Source organism: Cupressus sempervirens, chromosome 1 (assembly GCF_028749045.1).
Source record: "Cupressus sempervirens isolate cs-2001-9-10 chromosome 1, ASM2874904v1, whole genome shotgun sequence".
In the NCBI taxonomy this organism is placed as follows: Eukaryota; Viridiplantae; Streptophyta; class Pinopsida; order Cupressales; family Cupressaceae; genus Cupressus; species Cupressus sempervirens.
Genome location: NC_143118.1, coordinates 378552132 through 378575588, shown reverse-complemented (window position 1 = coordinate 378575588; position 23457 = coordinate 378552132). Strand labels below are relative to the sequence as shown.

General features: G+C 33.9%; 1 pseudogene; it reads left to right on the top strand.

The window, feature by feature from the left end:
- The first annotated feature begins 801 nt into the window (after positions 1-801).
- LOC149577826 (UDP-glycosyltransferase 92A1-like) lies at positions 802-22554 on the top strand (annotated as a pseudogene).
- Positions 22555-23457: the final 903 nt, after the last annotated feature.

Here is a 23457-nt window from a genome sequence, read left to right as displayed (position 1 = left end):
ATAACCATTTTCATTGCATAGTGAATCTTTATATACTCATCACTTTCTATTCATATTTCAGCTCTTCTTAGTTGGTTTTAGACTTGAAACTTTTTTTTACTACACACCACACATGTTGTAGGCTTCATTGTGATGATCAAAAGAATAGGACATAGCTTTTCACTATCATTTCATTTCTTTAGCATAAAATCACGTAGCTTTTCAGTGACATCCCATTTTTTGATACACTTAGAGTTTTATGGGCAGTTAACCCAATATTAACATCTAACATATCTAATAAGGCTTGGAAGGTGAGCTTGTATTATGAATTTCCATTGATTTACCAATTTAGTTCTTTCCATTCAACAAGAGTATATGCAAAATTCATATTCAAAAGTATTATAGTAGACATCTCTAGTTTTTTTATAGAATTAATTTTAGCAAGAAATTTAGTTTTGCATGTATCTAGTTTTTTTTATGCAGATGCAAGTTTTATTCTATTAAGATCTAGAGTCATATTTACTTAATATTAATTTGCTAAGTATGTTAACATAATAAAAAACATAATGTATGTAATATGTTATTATTTAAACCCAATGACATGCAAATGCTTATACTTTCTTTGTTCAAGACTCATCTTAATTTCCATCCATAGTTGTTCTTTTGTTTCTTTCGTAGTGTCTCATATATATCAATTGGGACATCATTTTATAATTTGTTGAAATTAATTGAAATAGTATAAATCACTATTCCACAATATCTCTTATCATTTAAATATTGCTTTCACAACTACAACCTATCGGCATACCCCTTGCACCTTTTATGGTGCAACTGCTAGTTACAATACATGCAACTCTTGGAACCTCTTACAATACATGCCTAAGGTTGATGGATGGAAAGGACCCATGACACCTCTTCTTGAAATGCCAAATACCAAGGAATATCAATAGTTGGGAACTCTTCTCAATACTTTCCACTATTTGGAGTCAAAATTCATGGACCATTTGCGAAGCAGCAGTAGCAGACATGTCTAGATTGTGGGTCGTATCTTCCCTAATGCTTCCAATGGAGCCCATGGTTGCTACATTGATTCTCTCATCAAAAAAATTTGTGTCACATGGCTCAACTCATGTCCTTCCTCATAATTCTTTACATTTCCTTTGGCACCATGGTCAGAACCTCCTGCCATCAAATGGAGACTTTGTGTAAGAACCATGTCCTAATCAAAGATGTCACATTACAGAAGAATGAAAAAAATACAAAAGAGAAACCAATCACAACCAAACTTGAAATTCAAGATCTTATTCATTATCCATTAACTAATAAGATAAATATGATTAGTTTATCAACAAATTTAGCATAACACTAAGGTGTTGATATATATTGCATGACCATTATATTGTATAAACTATGGTATTGAATTACAATGTATGCCCATCTTATACATAAGGAAAAGTACATCTCAATCTTTTAGGATTACATTACTCAATAATCATAGATTTATCAATTGAATGTTACCATGGATCATCACTAAGATGAAAAGTACAAGACCATCAAAATGGTTACTAAAACGTGTCATGTGTCCTTCAATGTATTTAGTCTCCAAAGTCATTAGATGTCATCCATCTTCTATCTAAGAAGGAAGTGTGGCCCAGTCACTTTTACCTCACCAACCATAGAGTGTTTACTCCCATGCGATTCTTCCTAACATGAAGAATGCCCAGACCCTAGCTTCTCAGAACAAAATGGATCAAATGGAACTAGTGCAGCCATGAAACATACTACATTTAACCATATGCCTATTATCCTAATCACAAAATATAGTAGAAAAAACAAAAGAGCACTATACATCTACACATATATAATGAAAGAAAAATTGTAACACATCTACCCACATGTACATTTCTTTTAAATAAATTATATCTACACATATGCAAGAAAATTTGAGCATTGTCACACACATACTACATGTCAAAATAACATACTTAAATGCAATACAAAATGGCCTGGCCAAGCACAAAATTTGTTAGCATTACTAAAAAGAAAGAAAAAATGTAATGAATCTTACTTTTGAAAATCTAACAGTTTGAGAGAAGTAAAAACCTAATGCATCCATCTCCACCCTCTATTTTGCCACATTTCACCCTTCCATAAAAAATATAAACATCAAATACTAGGACTAGTCATTAAGAATTTATAGCTAACACTATCATTTAGTACTCATCAACCTCATTTTTTTTTAATAAGTTTTAGTATTTCCTAATTTAGGAGGCAATATCACTTAAATCAGTACATAGACCGATAAACATTACCCATAATACAGAGTATTGGATCCTTTTAACAATAGTAAGGAACCTAAAAGCTGCCTACTATAATGTTTAGTTTTCTTTGTACAAAGTCTCCCCATGTCAATGATATTACTATGGGTGATTATTGTAGATATATGATCAGATCATTATCATGATGATATGTTACATTCGTGACTATGTTTGTCATTGATGTCAACATAGCAATTTTCTATGGTATATGACAAAAGAATAGTGGAAAGATCAAGTTGGTACAGATAGATCATTGAATACATTTAGCAGTGAGGTTAAAGAGAGATACTACTAAATGTCTAGTATATGTAGCTAACCTTGGAAGCATAAGATATTAAGTTTGGAAGAAGTTATGCAAGTTTTGGTAAGGATTGTTATGAGATAGAGTTTATAGAGGCATGTTCTAGTAAACTTTTTATATCTCTTAGAAGATTTTTTATTCTGAGAATTTGAAGTTAAAGATGTGAAGAAGAATGTTGTTGATAACATGGTTAAGTTCACTAATCATAATGATATGTGTATATAAAGATGTTCATGTTGCAAGGGGAAAGATTAATGTTATCACTACGTGTAATGTGTTCTTAATGTGGTCCTATAATAATTGATTGAGATGGTGTAACAACCAACTAATGAAATTGTTTCACGGATTATATACAAAGGAAGGATATTTTCCTTTATCATAAGTGTGGCTATATGGAAGAGAAGTAATTGTAAGTAGCACAAAGAGCGAAGTGCGAACTTGAGTAGAGTAGAGCGAAAGGGAAGGAAACTTCATTACCAAGGTTTTATTGAGTGATCTGAAGTTGGATACTTGCATCCAAGGTTCATGAATTAGTCTACAAGGTCTGGCAGTGATTGGTCCAGTTGACAACATAGAGGAAAGAAGTTTGAAGTATAGTACATACAATTATTCTATAAGGAATAATTGAGAGATCAGTTGGATAGTGAGTTCTATGGTCTTACCCCAAAAGTTGTTTGGAAAATGGGTCCTTCTATCTTCTACAACTCCTAACAAGGTTGGAATCTTCTAACAAAGATTCAAAATCTCCTAACAAGGACTCATATGTACTACATGTTGTAATAGACTCCTAATAGGTTCCATCCTCTAACAAGGAATATTTATATTAGTACATCATCTTATGGGCATCATTCTCACTAGGGTTTCCCCTGTCATCAAGGGTTGCCCTAGTTAACATATGGTGCAATTGTTTGTGTGCATCTTGTTATGGTTGTTGTTTACTTTGATTGAATGGATAAGATTATTTAAGGTTGATAAATGTTTTAATTATTGGATAAATAATTCAACATCCTCCCCCCCACCCCCCTACTCTGTTATCTTGGGGGACTATTATTTCTAACAATTGGTATTAGAGCTTTAGGTCCTTGAAGATAAAGTTTAACAATTTGGGAGATCCATGGAAAGCATGTTCAGGAAAGATAGTCCAAAGTTTGATGGAACAAATAATCACAATTGGAAGGAAATGATGAAGACACATCTATTGTGTATGGGTCCAAGATATTGGATCTTGACAAAATCATCAAAGATAGTCATTGATGAAAAAGATTTGGAAACTTGTACTAAGGAAAAAATAGATCTGTTTATGTGCAACCTGAGAGCTGGAGAAGCACTATTGATTACACTTCCTAAAATTGAATACAATCAGGTCAAGTTACTTTTATCTTCACATTTGATTTGGAAAGCTTTGGAAACTAGGTTTGAAGGTGATGAACATTATAAGAAATTGAGGCTACAAAGTTGGATTTGTGCATTTCAAGATGCTAAAATGATGGAAGGTGAATCAGTAAGAACATATGTAGATAGAATATCAAAAATTATTGCATATATTAAATCTCAAGGAGGAACCAAAGAAGATGATGAGATTATATGGAAGATATTGAAGAGCTTAACACCACCATTTAAGTCAGTAGCTCAAATGATACAGTTGTTGATAATTTGTACCAAAGATTTCACAAAGGAGACATTACTTGGAAGACTTGAAGTAGTTGAGAATGAGCTTAGATAGTCTGAAGAGTTGACCAAAATAGAAACAACTTTCAGTGCCTTGAATATTTGACCTATTTTATCAAGGAGCACAAGTGCTAGAGAAGACTTTTCTAGTAGCAGCGGATCTGATGAGGATAGAAAGATTAAAGAAGGAGTAGCCCTTCTATTAAGAAGAGAAAAATATGCTAAGAAAATATTTAAATGTTGGACTTGTAATGAATTTGATCATTATGCATCTAAGTGTCCTAAAAGAGAGAAATAGTATAGAGGAAATTTCAAACCTAGAAGAGATAGAGAATGTTTTTATGCAAATGAAGAAGATGATTCTGATGAACAAGTAGTAAGTGCTAGTGATAATAAAATTGGAGTTGTAGCTATTAAAGAAGAAAGTCCAAAGAAAGTAGTTTTGGTGTCACAAGTTGAAAAAGAAATCTAATTGGATAATTGATAGTGGTTGTTCACATCATCAGACTAGTGATATGAACAAGTTTGTTGAATTCAAAAGTTAGGATGGAGGCATTATCAGAGTTGGAAATAGTGCAACATGCCAAGTTAAAGGTATTGGATCTATAACTCTTGATGGTAAAACTAACACTGAGGATGTAATTAGACAACTAGTGGATAAAGGTTATCGGTTGTAGTTCACTAGTAAAGACATGCATGATCAGAGAAGAACATGGAAAGGTAATTGGAATAGGAACCAAATCTAGAGGTAATATATTTCAATTGAGTCCTATTGAAATGACATGTTTGGTTGCAAAGGTAGATCACACTTGGTTATGGCATAAGAGATTTTTTCATATAAACTTTGACAGTATTGTAAAGACCAGTAGTATGTTTGTAGTTGAAGATTTTCCTAAGATTGTCAAACCTACTAACATAATTTGCAAGGACTGTGTTTTGGCAAAGCATAACAGAACTTTTCCCTGCAGGAAGTTTATTGCTACAACAAAATTGGAGATTTTATAGACAAATCTCAGTGGTCCTATGAGTACTAAAGGTTCTATGGTGAAAGTTATTTGATAAATTTAGTTGATGAATTTTCTAGAATGATGTGGGTTGCATTTCTTAAAGAAAAATCTGAGGCATTTGATAAGTTCAAGACATTCAAGAATAGAGTTAATAATGAATTAGGCATGAAGAATGTTTAAGATCATATAGAAGATGAGAGTTTACTTCAAATGAGGTTAACATCTTTTATGAAGCTAATCAAATCAAAAGACATTTATGAGCTCTGAGAACCCCTAAACAAAATGGTATAGCTCAAAAAGAAGAAATGGATCAATAACATAAGCAACAAGAGCTATGTTAGCTAAGAATGACGTATCCAAGATGTTTTGGAGAGAAGCTATGAATACAATTGTCTACACTATGAATAGAGTATAGGTCAAGAAAGACACAAACAAGACCCTTTATGAACTATGGTTTGGTCACTCACCTACAGTTAAGTATTTTATAATTTTTGGCGGTAAGTGTTATCAAAAGAGATGATGATATTGGTAGGTTTGATGCTAGAAGTGATGACGGTATGTTTCTTGGTTATTAATTGAAAAGAAAGTCTTATAGATGTTATAATCTGAGAACTAAGACTATTATGGAAAGTGCAAATGTAAGAGTTGATGAGAAATTCAAGATACAAGAAAGAATAGTTGATTACAATTTAGATCATGATTTTGTTATTAAACGAAGGAATGATTAAGTATTCCTTGAGACTAACAATGATTTATAGAATGAAGGAGAGAATATGTAGGAACAAAGCTTAGAAAACTTAAATAGAGCCAAGTGTTGAGATAACAACTCCTACTTTAGGTAAGAATATGACAAAGAATCATCCACCTGAGAAAATCATCAGAAGTAGAGATAAAAGTGTGATGACACGAAGTAGAATCAATGAAGAACTATGTTTTATATCTCAAGTTGAACTTAAGAATGCAAATGAAGCATGCAAAGATGACCATTAGAAGCAATCTATGAAAGAGGAATTGGATTAGATATTAAAGAATAAGACATAGAAATTGTTCCCCAGATCAATAGACAAGAATGTGATAGGAACTAAATGGGTATTCAGAAAAAAGATGACTGAACAAGGTGAAGTTGTAAGGAACATGGAAAGATTGGTATGTAAAGGTTACTTACAGTGAGAAGGAATAGACTATGATGAGACCTATGCTCCTATGGATAGAATAGAAGAAGGTTATTCTTAGCATATGTAGCATATAAGAAATTCAAAGTATATCAAATGGATGTCATGTTAGCATTTCTAAATGGAGAAGTTGAAGAAGAGGTATAGATAGAACAACCTGAAGGTTGTCCTTTGACAAATGACAAGGACATAGTATGTAGACTAAAGAAAGCATTGCATGGCTTCAACAAAGCACCTAGAACCTAGTATGCAAGGTTGGACAAGAATTTGACAAAGCTTGGATATAGCAAAGGTATGGTAGATAGAAATATCTATTAGAAAGAAATTGATGATGGATTGATGATCTTGGTAATATTTGTTGATGATATCATATCTAGAGGAAATGATGATGAAAGTGACAAGTTTTTAGAAGAAATGAAGAAAGAATTTGAAATGAGTATGATAGGAGAAATGAAATATTTTTTAGGATTACAAATTATATAGGATAAAGAAGGAATCTTTCTTTCTCAGACTAAGTATTTGAAAGATTTACTGAAAAGGTTTGGTTTGGAAACATGTAAACCCATTGGAACACCTATGGTAACTGGACACAAGTTATCTACAAGGGCTGAGACAACTACTATTGAGTAGAAAAAGTACAAATCTATGATCGTAGGATTGCAATATCTGACTCACACAAGGCCACATATAGAAAATATAGTTGGAATTGTTACAAGATTCCAAGCTAATCCCAGAGAAGCACATTATGTAGTAGTCAAAAGGATATTTAGATACCTAAAGGGAACACCAAAGTTTGGATTTTGGTATGTTAAGTCTAATGATTTTACTTTATGTGCTTATACTAATGCTAATTGGGTAGGCATTATGGATGATAGAAAGAGGACTAGTGGTGAAGCCTTCTTTCTTAGATGAAGATTGGTTTCTTGGCTAAGCAAGAAGTAGGATTGTACCTCACAAAGTATAGCAAAAACAAAATATGTTGCAACAAAAAAAAATTGTAATCAAGTTGTTTGAATGAAGAAAATGTTGAAGGATATAAGGATAGAAATCAATGATCCTATTGTCATACATTGTGACAACACAAGAACAATAAATATGTCTAAGAATCTAGTGTTGCATTCTAAGACCAAGCACATTTCTATCAAGTATCACATGTTGAGAAAGAAATTTGTAGAAAAGGAAATTATATTGGAGTATGTGAGCACTAAAGATAAGATTGCAAATATTTTCACTAAGCCTCTTCCCAAAGAGACTTTTGAGTATTTGTGAGGTATGTTAGGGGTTATGCCCCTTCCTACATTAGAGTAAAAGATGCAAGAGTGCATCAGTCCAATGTAACAGAGCACTATTATTTTTCTAGACTAAATGTTGATGCTTCCTATATGGGGGAGTATCTATGATGGATTGATTCATCTAGGACTCTTATTGGATGTTTTTTTTTGAATAGTGTCTTTGGACACTTGAGGTGAGTAAGAATCAGTTGTTGCAGAGTTTGATGGTTATTGAAACCTTTGACATTGATGTCAATGGGGGAGAAGTTTAGCATGAAAAAAAATTTGAGTACATTGAAGGGAGAAGTATAGTATGGAAAATAGTTTGATGTAAAGGACATTGAGGTATATCAATGGGGGAGAATGATTGATGAAGAGGATTTGAAAAGCAAGGTTAATAGTCTTTTGCAGTTGGTATTCTTGGAACTAGATGTTTTTTTATCTATGTTGTCATCAATGCCAAAGGGGGAGATTATTGGAAGCATGAATGTCGATGATATTCCTATGGGAGAGTATTGTATAATTATGATACAATCATTATCATGATGATATGTTACATTCATGACTGTATTTGGCATTGATGTCCGCATAGAAATTTTTTGTGGTATCTAATAGAAGAACAACGGAAAGATCAAGTTGGCATAGACAAATCATTGAGTACATTAAATAGTTAGGTTAAAGAGAGATGCTACTAAGTGTCTAGTATATGTAGCTAACCTCAAAAGCATAAAATATTTAGTTTGGAAGAAGTTATGCAAGTTTTAGTAAAGATTGTTCTGAGATAGAGTTTACTGAGGCATGTTCTAGTAAACTTGTTATATTTCTTAGCATAGTTGTTATTTTGAGAAGCCAAAGTTAAAGATGTCAAGAAGACATGTTGTTGATGGTGTGGTTAAGTTTTCTCATCATAATGATACATATAGGGAAAGATATTCAAGATATAAGGTGAAAGATTAATGTTATCACTAAGTCTAACGTGTTATTAATGTGCTCCTATAATAATTAATTAAGAAGGTAACCATCAGCTCAAGGAATTTTTTTATGGATTTGATATAAAGGAAGGACATTTTCCTTTATCATAAGTTTGGCTATATGGAAGAGAAGTAATTATAAGTAGTACAAAGAGTAGAATATGAAGTTGAGAAGAGTAGAGTAGAAGTGAAGGAAACTTTATTGCTGAGGTTTTATTGAGTGATCTGAAGTTGGATACTTGGATCCAAGGTGTGTGACATGGTTCGAAAGGTTTGATAGTGATTGGTCTAATTGATACGATAGAGGAAAAGTGTTTGAAGCATAGTACATACAATTATTCTGCAAGGAATAGTTGAGAGATTAGTTGTATAATAAGTTCAATGGTCTTGCCCCAAAAGCTATTTAGAAAATGGGTCCTTCTATCTTTTACAACTCCTAACAGGGTTGGAATCTTCTAACAAGGATTCAAAATCTCTTAACAAGGATCATATGTACTAAATGTTGTAATAGACTCCTAACATGGTCCATCCTCTAACAGGGAATATTTATATTAGTACATCATCTTATGGGCATCATTCCCACAAGGGTTTCCCTAGTTAGCATATCTAGTGTAATTGTCTATGTGCATCTTGTTATGGTTTTTCTTTACTTTGGTTGAATGGATAGGATTGTTTAAGGTTGATAAATGTTTTAATTATTGGATAACTGATTCAACCCCCCCCCCCCCCCCCCCCCCCCCTGCCCAGTTATCTTGGTGGACTATTATTTCTAACATCACTATGACAAGACTAAATGTTCTCATCAAGAACCTTGTAATACTAAAGTTTAGATATTTGAAACACAATATGTGTGACATAGTAATATAGTGGTAAAATAAAGATTCATTAAGGAATTTGATTGCAACAATAGTATAAGAGTATGGAGATTTAACACAATGAAAAAGTCCATTTTGATCATATCATTGTATGTGGATTTTTGATCTATGGTAGTGTTTTTGGAAGTTATAGACAATACCAACACAAGGTATTTTGAACATGTAGCAACATAAATTGTAAGCCTATAGCTATTACATGAATATAGCAATGTTAAATACATGGTTACTAACCACAAAAGCAAAACAATACAAAGATTTCATGAAATTGGTATAACAACAATCCAATACAGCTCACATAATTTCCTTTGCTCAAATCCCCATAATAGGGGAAGAATAGAATACAATTTAGATATTTTCCTCATAAAATCTGTGGAAGTATGTTTGGTGTTTTAAAATAAACAACTAAGTTAGTCTTGTTAATAAAAAGGTTTACTCACATTCCCATTCAAATGTCTAACGATTATATGGTAAGTAGACTTGAAAAGAGCAACCCATTGGAGTAGATGGTTGTGGATGTTTTAGATATCCTACAACTAGCCAAAAATGAAAGCCTAAGGGTAAAGAAGACTATATTTATTCTCAGTCACTAGTGAAAAAAGGCATAGCTCAAACTCATTGCAACCCATATGCAATCAAGAAAGAAATAGTGTATAAGAAAAATAGAAAATCTTTCCTAATTTGCAGCAGACCCAAACAAGGAAAACTCAATTAGAGAGTGCTACATTTTCCTTAGGTTTTAGCAGTCACCGTTGTTGGTACTTGTTAAATCTTTGAGTCAACTAGAATGGAGACTACGAGGTAGCTTCTCTTAACCATGCCCCTTCCTAGTGAACAACCTACATACAAGAATGATAATGTACAACTATGTTTCAAAATGAATATAATGTATTGAATTTTTAGTATCATACCTATAGATCCGACATTACTGTGTTGTTTGGTATTATTAAACAAATCTTTTACATTTGATATTTGTACAAGGATCCTCACAATGTATCTATTTTTACAATAACTTAAATTTACACTCATGTGATTGAATAAAAAAATTACATTGACCTCTCCAAAGTGAAATAACACAATGCTTAAAATCCTTGCAAAAACAACTAGGTGACAAATATATAGTTACAAAAATCAAAATCTTTAGAGTTTTCCATGCATTGAATAAGTAACATGTGATTAACTAGCACTTAAAGGGGAACCTGAAAAATATGTTGTCCTTCGTGCTCAATCCAAACTCCCTCTGTCTACTTCCAAATTTTTATCCTATTGGCATCACCCCCAAAGTAAAAATAATTATTATTTTTATAATATTAGATTTTTTTTGTACCTAACACAATTGCATTATTCTTTCCTTTTCCTAAATATGTGCATAGTATTGTTAGTTATCCCCTCATATGTGTAAGATGCTTCGAATGTAAAAAGAGAAAATAAAGATATATTTTCCCACCTTTGGTTATAAAAAACCTATCAATTAAATTGTCGTAAGTAAAATAATAATAGATTATCATAGTATAAAGGAATATTTCATTAATAATCTCTCCATTATGTTTTAAACATTCAAGAATCAAATTAACACAAAATAGAATGCAACATTATTTAAGCATCTAATTCTTAAGTGGTGTGTGGGTGCAACTGTGAGATCCTTTTACTCATCCCCTTCTAAGAGGCTAACCCTCTTTACCTCAACCACACTCTCATCCCTTTGATCCTACAACCCCTCAAACACTCATAACAAGCAATAAGTTAGTAATCCAAATAGTATATTTAAATACATCATTAAATATAATCATGAGTGGCATATATCATAGCATCATATAAAATGAAATGTGACACCACATAACATCCATATGTGCATTAATTAATCACTAATCCACCCTCAAAAGAGAAACTAAGTTACAAACTTAGGAAATCAAGTTAAATATTTCTTAATTTTTCTTCAAACAAAAGGGTTGACTAGTCTAACTTTGACTCAATCATCATATAAGCATCCAAATAAGCATTTTCAAGCATGTGGACAAGTGAGATGAAACATCCCTCCCCTCTAGGAAAAGGCATTGTCCTGATGTAAAATCACAACAAAAATAAGCATGCACACACATCCAAAATTGATATCTAGCTAAAATAAAACAAGCCATACAAAAATATGAGGAAAGGATTTCTATAAATCCTCCTCATCCTCCCAAGTGGAACTATATACACCAAATTTCTCCCATTGGACCTTATACTAGAGGACGTCCCTATCTTGTACGTTGATGATATGCTGCTCAATGAATCAGGTGGGCTTAACTGCCATCACCCTGGATCATGTACCTTAAACACATGCTAGTCAAGCACATGAGATATCTTAAGATGATATGGCTTAAGTAGAGACACATTGAAAAAATTATGAATGTGGGTGAAAGAAGGTGGCAAAACAGGCTAATAAGAAACTAGGTTGATAACTTCTAAAACCTCAAAAAAGCCAACAAATCTTAGTGCAAACTTTGATCTGACAGTAGAATGTTTGATCTGACTACTTATAATCTGGTATTGCTGATTTTAGATCTAAATTTAGTCCATTTTGATCCTTTCTAATCTAATATGAAATTTATGTATCCTCGATCCTCTATTCTACAAATTGATTCTGCAATTCTATCCTTCTAAGTCACCTTGAATTTATACTGATCAATTCACCCCTTTCAATTCCTTGAAATCTTTGCTAGCATCAGCTCCTCACATACATTCTCTAATTCTCTCTCTCATACTTTAATTATGGGGCTTCATCTCCCTTTAAAAATACTCTGGTGGTTTAGGGTTAGGTATGAATCTACAATTGAGATTCATTCATTTTTTCCTACTCAATTCCTTCAATTTTTCTGATTGGTTGCATGTTGATCACATAGGGAATCCAAATAGATTTGATCTTATCTTCAAAGCTTCAAGATCTATCCATTAGTTGGTGCAAAAATGATTTACATAGTTGTTTGTGCCATCATAAACAACTAGATCCATTCTGTGTTACTCAACACTTGATAATACTGATGCTCAACACATATTGTAATTCTATCTAACTCGGCACTTGAACTTTCTCTACATCTATTGTTCACTTAGCACTTGAATTGCTTGGCACTTACTATTTACTCAGCACTTGATTTACTCAGCATCTATACATATTATACTTGGCATATGTTACTAGTTGGGCATGAACTTAGTAAAAAGCTTAAGTGTGTTGACACTCAATTATCAAAATCAATTTGAGATCAACAATTTTTCCAACCCTTCATGGTTGTGAAAATATATCCTATTCTAGTACTTAAGTACACCATCATCATCAAAAGAGTAATTAACAAATCTTGAATTAGAGGCATCAGTGTCCAATACTGACTTCACCTATTCGTAATGGGTATCTCCAAGAAGGTATTGAAGAATATACTCTCTCATATGAGTTCAAGATGTAGTGATAGTGGTGATATACCTTCTACAATTAAGTGCATCTGCTACCCTTTTCTCTTTTCCTTTAATATACTCAATTCCAAAATTGTATTCACTGAGGAATTCAAGCCACTGCCTCTACTTGGCATTCAGATTAGGTTGAATGAAAATATACCTCAACCCCATATGATCAGTTTTAAGCTCAAATGGCTTCCCCAACAAGTAATTTCACCATGTTTGCAATGCATGTACTATCGTAGCTAGTTCTAAATCATGAGGAACATAATTTAGTTCATGCAATTTGAGCTTCCTAGATTCGTAGGCAACAACCTTACTATCTTACATTAATACACCCCCAAGCCCATCTCCTAAAGCATCTATTATGACAAAAAAGTGTCCATTAGGATCTAGTATAATCAAGATTGAAGCGGTGGTAAGCCTTTGCTTAAGCAACTAAAGGGCTTTCTCATATGCTTTTTTCCACTCAAACCTTTTGCCCTTTTCCTAGAGAGATGTGATTGGTACTACTATGCTAGAAAATCCCTCAACAAATTTCCTATAATACCTAGCAAGACCCATAAAACTCCTAACTTCACTTATGTTCTATAGAGTTGGCAATTCAAGGATGGCTTTTATCTTTACAGATTCCACTGCTATGCCATCAGCTGATAAAATATGCTCTAGGTAGTGGATCTCTTTCTAATAAAATGAACACTCAGAGATCTTCCCATACAATTTTCTCTCTTTCAAGTGCTCCAAGACTATATGCAAGTGTTCTTCATGCTTTTATAAATTCTTGGAGTATATCAAGATATCATCAATAGATATCTCCATGACTTTGTTGAGACAGTCTCTGAATACATTGTTCATCAGGTTCATGAAAGTAGCAGGCACATTTGTCACTCCAAAAGGTAAGACTAAGGTAAGACTACAAAATCATAATGCCCATACCTAGTTCTAAATGTTGTCTTAGGTATGTCTTCATCCTAAATCTGAATTCAATGATATCCAGATCTCAAATCAATTTTAGAGAATATGGTTGCTCCCTTCATCTAATCAAATAGTTCATCAATTCTTGGGAGAGGATACCAATTTTTTATGATCACCTTATTTAGCATGTGGTAATAAATGCACAACCTTAAGGTACCTTCCTTCTTCTTAATGAAAATTATAGGAGCTCCCAATGGTGATAAACTAGGTCAAATGAAACCTTTATCCAAGAGTTCATGTAGCTAAGTGTTCAACACATACATTTCTATGGAAGTCATATGGTAACGAACCTTTGAATGATGTCATGCCCCTGGCACAAGATTTATGGAGAAATTGAACTCCCTCTTAGAGAATAGTTCAAGAAAATCATCTAGAAACATGTCTCTAAATTCCTACAAAATAGGATGATCCTCTAATCAAAGTGGAATATCTTCCAAATTCTTGACATGGACAACATATAACTGGCATCCCTTCCTCTTTGTTTTCTTCAATTGCATAGCTAAAAATTTTCTTCATTCAAATGATTGTTTGACACCATTTAGCATCACTGAGTGACCTGTGATATTATGGCATTCGATCACCTTATCCTAACAATTAACTAAGGATTTATGTTTACTTAACTAGTTGATTCCTAGGATGACATCATATGAGCCCAAAGATGCTACATACAAGTTTAACTCTATTTCAAAGCTAGGGAGTTCCAACCCATTGCAAAATAAGCATTGTTCTACCCTATGTTCAGCCCTATTACCATATTCTATAGTCCAAGGTCCAGCCATAAAACTAGCCCTAATAGGTATCTTAGCTACTATATTGGGATCTACAAAACATTCAATAGCACCAGTATCTATAAGAATAGAAATAGGGTAACCAAATAGTGTACTAGTCATCTATATAGGAGTGGCTTGAAACTTTGCTTGCCTATGATCAACTACAGCATGGATGTGGTGCTATGGTGGAAAGTCCCTCTTGTTAGATCATTATGGACACTTAGCAACAAAGTGGTTACTGCCACATACATAAAATCCTATCCTAGGGCCCCTCCTATCATCATTCCTATTCTTTTCACCCCTATCATTTACATTCCTTCTATTTCTATTTCTTTTATTTATATTGTTTTGATTCTTGTTATTGTTCCAATTTTTCTTATTCCTATTCTTGTTAGAATTGTCCTATCCCTTATCCTTCATGTTTTTGATTTGTTGTTTCTTTCCATTTCCTTTTTTCTTGTCATCCTAATACCCCCTATTATCCTTATAAGACTTGTTGTCTTGGAACTTCCTTTTATAGTTTTAGTTGGAAGATTTAGATGAGGAAGCATCCTTCAGTCTCTATTCCTTCTTAAGAGCCTTATGCAGTGCAAAATCCATGGTCTCAAACTCCTACATTTTGATCTCATTGTATATCTCAAGTCATAAACCCATCACAAATTTTCAAGTTCTAAATAGCTCATCATGTTGATATTGAGGAACATACTTCACCAAATGACAAAGATGTTCATGGTATGTGTAACATTCATGTTCCCCTAAACTAACTTGTAGAAATTTGATTATTTCTTGTCATAGAATAGCTGAGGTAACCATTATTTGTGGAAAAGATGCAAAAATTCTTCCCACATTACCTCCCCATGCTGAAATTTCTTTTTATCCATTACACCATCCCACCAGGTAGCTACCTCACCCATCAGCTAAAATGTGGCCCAAATTATTCTAAATTTCCCTGTATAATTTCACACCAAGAAATACTTCTCCATGTTGGTAATCCATGCCTCAACATCTTCCCCTAAAGCTCTACCATAAAATGTTAGTGAGGTCACTTTCTTGAGATCTTTTCTCAAGTCAGCTATTGTTTATAACCTATCAGTATTAATGAGAGAAATCTAACGGTCATCATTGACCTTCTGCTCTACCTCAGACCTCCTATGAGCCTCATCCAATAGATCATCCTCAAATTTATTCCTTAGTTACTCCTCCTACTTATGTATGGCTCTAGAGTGCTGATCTTCATCATGCTTTATTGCTTCTTCGTTAGTTTGTCTAACTCGAGCCTCATGCTCTATGTTATCGATTCTTTGGCCTTGTTGCTATAAAAAAGGCTCTTGTTGGGTCAACAATGTCAATATCTGATCTAACATCTCATTAGGTTCCTCAGCTCATGCACCACTACTATACCCACCTCTATGATTAGCTATTCTGGCCATGGTGATAACTCAAACAATTGACACACATGGGTGCAAGTTAGCATGGTAGCCCAAGGCCTAGGATTTAAACATAGCTCTAATACCATATGTAAGAATGATGTCCTAATAAAAAATGCCACATCACATAAGAACAAAAAATGCGAAAGAGAAACCAATCACAACTAGAGTTTAATAGTCAAGATCTCATTCGTTATCCATTAACTAATATGATAAAGACAATTAGTTTATTAACAAATTCAGTATAACACTAAGGTGTTGTTTTATATTGCATGAACATTACATCATATGAACTATGGTGTTGAATTACAATGTATGTTCATCTTATACATAAGGAAAAGTACATCTCAATATTTTAGGATTGCATTACTTAATAATTAGAGATCACATCAATTGAATGTTACTATTCATCATCTCTAAGATGAAAATTACAAGACCATATGAAAGGTTATCAAAAATTTCATGTGTCCTTTAGTGTATCTAGTCTCCAAAGCCATCTAATGTCGTCCATCTACTATCTAAGACAGAAGCATCACCTAGGTGCTTTTACCTTGCCAACCACAGAGTGTATACTCCCTCAAGATTCTTCTTGACATGTATAATTCCCTAACCCTATCACAAGAAGCCTAGCTTCCTAGAACAAGATGCATCAGATAGATATGGTGTAGCCATGAAATATACTAGATACAACCATGTGCCTATTAGCCTAATCATAGAATATGGTATGGAAAAGAGAAAAACACTACACATCTACACATATGCAGTAAAAGAAAAATTGTAACACATCTACCCACATATAAATTTATTTTAAATAAGCATATCTATAAATATTCAACCAAAAGTGAGCATAGTAATGCATAGGCTACATGTCAGAACATGTTACTTAAATGCAATACAAAATGGCCTGGCCAAGCACAAAATTTATCAGTATTACCAAAAAGAGAGATAAAACATAATAAATCCTACTTTTCAGAATCTAATAGGTTGAGAGAAGCAAAAACCTAATGCATCCATCTCCAACCTCCCTTTTGCCACATTTCACCCTTCCATAAAGGATATAAACATCAAATACTAGGACTAGTCATTAAGAATTTACAACTAACATTGTCATTTAGCACACAACAACCTCATTTTTTTTAAATAAGTTTTAGTATTTCCTAATTTAGGAGGCAATATCTCTTAAATCAGTACATAGACCAATGAGCATTATTCATAATTTATATTATTGGATCCTTTTAACAAAAGTAAGGAACCTAATAGTTGTCTAGTGTAACATTTAGTTTTCTTTGTACAAATTATCCTCATCTCTTACTATGGAAACACTAAATGTTCTCATCAAGACCATCGTAATACTGAATTTTAGACATTCAAAATACAATATGTATGCCACAACAATATAGTGGTAAAATAGAGATTCATTATGGCATTTGATTGCAACAATAGTATAATAGAGGCCAAGTCCATTTTGGTCACACCATTATGTGTGGAGTTTTGGTCTACAGTAGTGTTTTTGGAAGTTATAGAAAACACCAACCCAAGATATTTTGAACATGCAGCAACATAAATTGTGAGCCTACAACTAGCACATTAATATAGCAATGTTAAATATGTGGTTACTAAATGAAAAAATAAAACAATATAGAGATTTCATGAAAATGGTATAACAACAGTCCAATACAACTCACATAACTTACTTTCCTCAAAACCCCATAACAGAGGAAGAATAGAATACATCTTAGATATTTTCCTCATGAAATATATAGAAGTATGATTGGTTTTTTAAAATAAGCAATTGGGTTAGTCTTATTAATAGAAAGGTTTACTCACATTTCCATTCAAATATCTAACCATTATATGGTAAGTGGACTTGAAAAGAACAACCCATTGGAGTACATGGTTGTGGATATTTTAGATATCCTATAGCCAGCCAAAAATAGGAGCCTAAGGGTGAAGAAGACTATATTTATTCCCAATCACTAGTGAAAGAAGGCATAGCTCAAACTCATCGCAACCCGTATGCAATCAAGAAAGAAATATCATGTAAGAAAACACAAAATCTTTCCTAATTTGTGGCAGATCCAAACAAGGAAAACTCAATCAAAGGGTGCTACATTTTCCTTAGGTTTTAATGGTCACCACTATTAGTGCTTGTTAAAGCTTTAAGTCAACTATAATGGAGACTACGAGGTAGCTTCTCTTAACCATGCCCCTTCTCGGTGAATAACCTATATACAAGAATAATAACGTACAACTATGTTTCAAATAGAGGAAGCTTTCATCAATAACCTATCAATTAATGATGTAATAATTAATATGACAATATATTATCATAGCATATAGGAAGCTTTCATCAATAACCTTTCCATTGTGTTTTAAACATTCAAGAATTAGATTAACACAAAATAGAATGCAACATTAATTAGGCATCTAATGTTAGAATAAATATATAATTAATTGTTAATTATTTATTCTATTACTTAAGCTTACTTGGGTAAATGCATTTATTTAATATTTTGTATTTAATGCATGTAGTGGTTAGTTTTTGACAACACGGGAGTTTGTTCCCTTCTAGCATGTTCCACCTTTTGTGGATGTGTGCTGAGTTGTCATTCTTATCTTCTACCACCTTCCAGCTTTTTCTACAAGCTTCCTTGAGGTCTTTACAAGTGAGCTCTCCCTCTTTGTATTTTCAACATAACATAACATAAAGGCATTGTGCATATTGTAAATACATTTTCTTCTTGTGTTTGCACATATTGTCTCTCATGTCCATTTAGGGTTTTACCCTTGCTCCATGCTCTTCCTCTCCTTGGCTTCTCTTTGACAAGTTTTCGCATGTAGGTGATCTTGGGCATCTTCAAGGTTGACTTTCATCAACTCCAACATGGTATCAGAGCCTTCCTGCTGCAGCTTGGTTGAAGAATTTTGAAGCCGTGATATGAAGTCACAAACCCTAGTTTGTTTGTGCATTTTTTCTTCAAATAAGGGGATCAACAAATTTTTAGAGCACATTGGGGCAAAACGAACATCACCATTGGATCCAAAAGATCGTTTGTAGTCAGGATTCATATAAAACTTGTCATTTTTGGAGATAGAGCTCCGGGAGGTAAAAAGATTTGTTCAAGGGGCTTTCCATACAGATCATACGGATGCATGGCAATTTAATAAAAATTTAAAAAGGGGCGCAGGGTGCACCATCGTGGCACTGCCTAGCAGCCACCTCGGGGGTGCCCCCACCCAACTCCTTTGGTTGCATCTGCAACTCTTCTACTTCAGTTTCTGCCCCGCTCCGCCGTCACTAGCCCCCTCCTCTGCCTCCGCTATCTGCACCGCTGCCCAGCCTCCACCATCGGCTAGAGCTCCGTGCCACCTTGCCGGCTATTCAATTTTTTACGCCACACTGCCGCTAGTTTCCCTTAGCTCCAATTGTGGCCACCTCCGCCGTCTACATGTCTGCTCCATCAGCCCACCCACTCAGCTTTTCTGCATAGTTAGTGCGCATTCTACGCATGACACATGGTGCAGGTTCCACGTGGCACCTGCTACATCAGCCTCTTGCCACGTGACATCCACATGCCACTACCATGTGGCTTCTTTTTTTGTGGTGACAATCACATGGCCGTCAAATTTTTTGTAGTAAACTGATGACATCAGCATGTCATCAGCATCCTTCTTGCACCTCTCCTTTAGGGTCATTTTGGACCTACTCTTTATTTTGTGGCCATAACTTGAGCATACAGAGGTATTTTTCCGATCCAAAAGAAGCAATGGAAAGCTAGTTCTAAGATGGAGACTTTGGTGCAAGAATTTTTAGGTTTTGATGCCTTTTCATTGCCCATTTTTTTAGTTAAAGTATGAAGTTATGTTTTTGACTCTGGCAAGCATATCTTTTGCATCCCATGCCCATTTTTTGAAAACTTTATATTTTTGGAAAGCTGGTTTTGTCACCTTTTCAGAAATGTGATCCTTTTCTTGAGTTTTTTGCCCATGCTCTTTCTATCATAATTTTGGCATTTTTTCTATATGGTGGATATTTTGAGTGTTTTAGGCCCGAGGATCATTTTCCTGGCATGTTTTCTCTTGTTTTTAGTTGTACTTTGTTTTGTTGCAACTTGTTTTTAGTTTTGATCATTGTAGCTATCATTTTTAAGCACTTTTTTGTATGGCACTAAGATAAAGTGCCACTTTTGCATTTTGGGGATTATGAACGTTGTTTTCAGTCAGTTGTACATGCACTATTTTCATAAAGCACCATGGGGAGGATAGTTGTTTGCTCTTTTAGGCATTCTTCCTTTATCAAGTGAGTGTCCCTTCCATGACATTAGCCCCATGTAGAGTCTGTTTGATCGTGTCTTTATAGGTGTCTATACCTCTTTCCCTCTCTCGTCGTTCTTGGTTCATTTGCAGGAGACTTTGGCCCACCTTCTCAGTTGCCTGTCATCACACCCCGTCTGCAAAGGGGGGTTTATGTTGTTGTTCTAATGCATCTGTGGTTTGATGGTTCGATAGTGTGAACTATGTATTCAGTAGTTGATCCTATATACAAGGCGATTGCAGTGGCTGGCTACCTATGCATTTTAGTGAGATGGATCATCTACCATATAGACATGCTCGATTTGTGCCTTCTTCTTCCATGGAGGTTCTTCAGATTAGAAATTTGGTAGATTTGTGGCTTCTTCATGCTCTAGTGATGCTTCTTCATGATCACTTCTTGTTCTTGTTTTAGGGGACATTTCCCTAGTTGGAGGCTTCTTCAGTTCTTCACTAGGTTACCTCTTTTTGGGGGAGGGTTTTTCCCACGTGGTTTTCTCTCTTTCCCCACTTACAAAGTTTTCATTTTATTGCATTGTACTTGGGTACCTAAAATGGCCTCATTTTTGGGACCCATTATGCATTCATCTTAGTTTTGTGAGCTTAAGGCATTTCCCTAAGTTGCACTTAAGGGGGGGTGTTAGAGTAAATAATTAATTATTTATTTATTATTTATTCTATTAATTAAGCTTACTTAGGTAAATGCATTTATTTAATATTTTGTATTTAATGCATGTAGTGGTTAGTTGTTGACAACACAGGAGTTTGTTCCCTTCTAGCATGTTCCACCTTTTGTGGATGTGTGCTGAGTTGTCATCCTTATCTTGTACCACCTTCTAGCTTGTTCTACAAGCTTCCTTGAGGTCTTTATAAGCAACCTCTCCCTCTTTGTATTTTCTACATAACATAACATAAAGACATTGTGCATATTGTAAATACATTTTCTTCTTGTGTTTGCACATATTGTCTCTCATGTATGTTTAGGGTTTTACCCTTGCTCCATGCTCTTCCTCTCCTTGGCTTCTCTTTGACAGGTTTTCGCATGCAGGTGATCTTGGGTGTCTTTGGAGTTGGCTTTCATCAACTCCAACATCTAATTCTTAAGTGGTGTGTGGGTGTGGTTATGAGATCCCCTAACTCATCCCCTTCGGAGAGGCTAACCCTCTCTACCTCAACCACACTCTCGTACCTTCAAAACTACAACCACTCAAACACTTGCAATATATAATGAATTAGTAACTCAAATAGTATAATTAAATACATCATTAAATATAATCATGAGTGACATAACCTAACATCATATAAAAATGAAATGTGACACCACGTAACATCCATCTATGCATCAATTAATCATTAATCCATCCTTAGAAATGAAATTAAGTTACAAACTTATGAAATTAACTTAAATATTTTTTAATTATCGTCAAACAAAAGAGTTGACCAATCTAACTTTGTCTTGATCACCACATAAGGATCCAAATAAGCATGTCTATGCATGTTGACAAGAGAGACATGACACTTTGGCTTTGATCATTGAAGCTTCTTGACTGACCTTTATTTGGGCCATTCATCCTCCCATTGAAGTAAATAATGCATTGAATGACTTTCTACTAGAAGGATTTGAAGGGAGAATGATTGAGTTGAAACAAGAGCTTCTTCTAATGGGTTGGACGCTATAATTTCTTATCCTTTCTCACTATTCAACCTACAGATTTCTAAGCCATTGCGGATAGAATTCTATGCTTCAGAGCCTGAGCGAAGGTGTGCCTATGATTGGGTGGCCCATTGCATTGGATCAATTTTATAATTCTAAGCTTTTGGAGGAGGAAGTCAGCATGAGCATCAATATTTTTAGGGGCATGGAGGGATAATTTGACAAAGTAAGGTGGAGAAGATTATGAGGTTGTTCATGGATGGCTACTTAGGAAGTGAGATGCAGAAAAGGGTGATGCAACTAAGAGATATTGTGAGGATTGTAGTTTTTGCAGATGAAAATGCATGCAAGGCTTCGTCAATTGCCAATATTGATGACTTCGTAAATGAAGTAAATCTCTTGCTTTTTTTACCTCAATCCTATAGTCCATGAAGTAGTTTTGTTGTTTTTTTTCGTGGGGATTTTTGTGTTTGGGATGTGGTATTAGTGAAGAGGCTTGTGATGAAATGAAACACTTTTATTAGTCCATGTCTTATCTATAAGACATAAAACTAATGTTTTTGGTTGTGGTTCAAAATTTAATTTTTTATAACTAAAGGCATGGAGTTAATATTTTTGGTTGTGGTTCACAAATTAATTTTTATACCTAAAGTCATTGTATTCTTAAATTCCAAAATTAATTTATTTTAAAATAATTTCTACCCATTAACTCATTAATTTCGATTGACTTCCCCCATTTTTCTAGGGGTAAAATTAATATATTAATACAAAAATTTCTAAAAATTAAATTTCGAAAACTACTTCCAAACCTCTAGAATGTTGTTCATGTTGTTTACAGTGTTGGAAACTTGCCTCTATGATAAAACTAATGATTCATGCCTCCATGAACACATCTCCAAGCATGGAGCAATCTCATTATCGAAAAAAACAAATCACCAAATCAAATAACACATTTTCAAATCAACTCTACAAAAATATTTCAAGCAAATCATTTCAAATTGACAATGTGGGAAGCTATGCAACATATTAATTTAAATCTATTCTTTTCCTCGGAAGCTTGAAAGAAATTTGAAAGTTGCACAACAAATTATTTCAAATCATTTTTTTTTAAGGATAGATTATTTTCAAATCCATTCATTTTTTCAGATGCTTATGAGAGAAATTTGCAACCTTAACAAGAAAAAATCACAAAATTGTTGTAACCTCAGCAAGAAAAATACACAATTTACAAAGTTGTAGAAAATATTGTTTCAAATCCAATTTTTTTCTCATAGGCCTAAGAGAAATATGCGACTTTTCAATGTGTTAGTTCATGTATTTTTTGGAGAGTCACCT